The sequence below is a fragment of the Arachis hypogaea genome, chromosome 7 (assembly GCF_003086295.3).
Source record: "Arachis hypogaea cultivar Tifrunner chromosome 7, arahy.Tifrunner.gnm2.J5K5, whole genome shotgun sequence".
Classification (NCBI taxonomy): Eukaryota; Viridiplantae; Streptophyta; class Magnoliopsida; order Fabales; family Fabaceae; genus Arachis; species Arachis hypogaea.
The window spans coordinates 33237489-33239533 of record NC_092042.1 but is presented as its reverse complement, the minus strand read 5'-3'; the positions used below and the strand labels follow the sequence as shown (position 1 = coordinate 33239533).

The 2045-nt window shown below is 40.8% G+C and overlaps 1 non-coding gene across 1 annotated transcript; it reads right to left on the bottom strand.

The window, feature by feature from the left end:
• Positions 1-486: 486 nt before the first annotated feature.
• LOC112704199 (small nucleolar RNA R71) lies at positions 487-590 on the bottom strand. Its single transcript, XR_003154835.1, has one exon. It is a non-coding gene; the product is annotated as a small nucleolar RNA R71 (small nucleolar RNA).
• Positions 591-2045: the final 1455 nt, after the last annotated feature.

Below are 2045 nucleotides of genomic sequence, written 5' to 3'. Positions count from 1 at the left end.
GAAAGGACTCTGAAGAGGAAACTAAGAGAAGCCAAATTACAACAATCCAGAGACAACCTTACTGAAATTTTCGAACAAGAAAAGGAGATGGCAGCCGAACCCAACAACAATAATGCAAGAAGGATGCTTGGTGATTATACTACACCTACTTCCAAGTTTGATGGAAGAAGCATCTCAATTCCTGCCATTGGAGTAAACAATTTTGAGCTGAAACCTCAACTAGTTGCTCTAATACAACAAAACTGCAAGTTTCATGGACTTCCATCAGAAGATTCCTATCAATTTTTAACTGAGTTCTTGCAGATATGTGAGACTGTAAAGACGAATGGAGTAGATCCTGAAGTCTACAGGCTTATGCTTTTCCCTTTTGCAGTAAGAGACAAAGCTAGAACATGGTTGGATTCACAACCTAAGGATAGCCTGGACTCCTGGGATAAGCTGGTCACGGCCTTCTTGGCTAAGTTCTTTCCTCCTCAAAAGCTGAGCAAGCTTAGAGTGGATGTTCAGACCTTCAAACAAAAAAATGGTGAATCCCTCTATGAAGCTTGGGAAAGATACAAACAAATGACCAAAAGATGTCCTTCTGACATGTTTTCAGAATGGACCATGATAGATATATTCTATTATGGTCTATCTGAATTCTCTAAGATGTCATTGGACCATTCTGCAGGTGGATCCATTCACCTAAAGAAAAAGCCTGCAGAAGCTCAAGAACTTATTGACATGGTTGCAAATAACTAGTTCATGTACACTTCTGAGAGGAATTTCGTGAATAATGGGACGCCTCAAAGGAAGGGAGTTCTTGAAATTGATGCTCTGAATGCCATATTGGCTCAAAACAAAATGTTGACTCAGCAAGTCAACATGATTTCTCAAAGTCTGAATGGATGGCAAAATGCATCCAACAGTACTAAAGAAGCATCTTCTGAAGAAGAAGCTTATGATCCTGAGAACCCTGCAATAGCAGAAGTAAATTATATGGGTGAACCTTATGGAAACACCTATAATTCATCATGGAAAAATTATCCAAATTTCTCATGGAAGGATCAACAAAAGCCTCAACAAGGCTTTAATAATGGTGGAAGAAATAGGCTCAGCAATATCAAGCCTTATCCATCATCCTCTCAGCAACAGACAGAGAATTATGAACAGAGTACCTCTAACTTAGCAAATTTAGTCTTTGATCTGTCTAAGACCACTTTAAGTTTCATGAGTGAAACAAGGTCCTCCATCAGAAATCTAGAGGCACAAGTAGGCCAGCTGAGTAAGAAAATTACTGAAACTCCTCCTAGTACTCTCCCAAGCAATACTGAAGAAAATCCAAAAAGAGAGTGCAAGGCCATTGATATAATCAATATGGCCGAACCTAGAGAGGAAGGAGAAGACGTGAATCCCAATGAGGAAGACCTCATGGGACGTCTCTCAAGCAAGAAGGAGTTCCCTATTAAGGACCTAAAGGAATCTGAGGCTCATATAGAGACCATAGAGATCCCATTAAACCTCCTTCTGCCATTCATGAGCTCTAAAGACTATTCTTCCTCTGAAGAGGATGAAGATGTAACTGGAGAGCAAGTTGCTCAATATCTAGGAGCTATCATGAAGCTGAATGCCAAGTTATTTGGTAATGAGACTTGGGAAGGTGAACCTCCCTTGCTCATCAGTGAACTAGGTACATGGGTTCAGCAAACCTTACCTCAAAAGAGACAAGATCCTGGCAAATTCGTAATACCCTGCACCATAGGCACCATGATCTTTGAAAAAGCTCTGTGTGACCTAGGGTCAGGTATAAATCTTATGCCACTCTCTATAATGGAGAAGCTGGGGATTATTGAGGTACAGCCTGCCATACTCTCATTGCAAATGGCAGACAAGTCAGTAAGACAAGCTTATGGAGTGGTAGAGGACGTGTTGGTAAAGGTTAAAGGCCTTCACATCCCTGCTGATTTCATAATCTTAGACACTAGGAAGGAGGAGGATGAATGCATCATCCTTGGAAGACCTTTCCTAGACATAGCAGAAGCTGTGATAGATGTTAACAGAGGAGA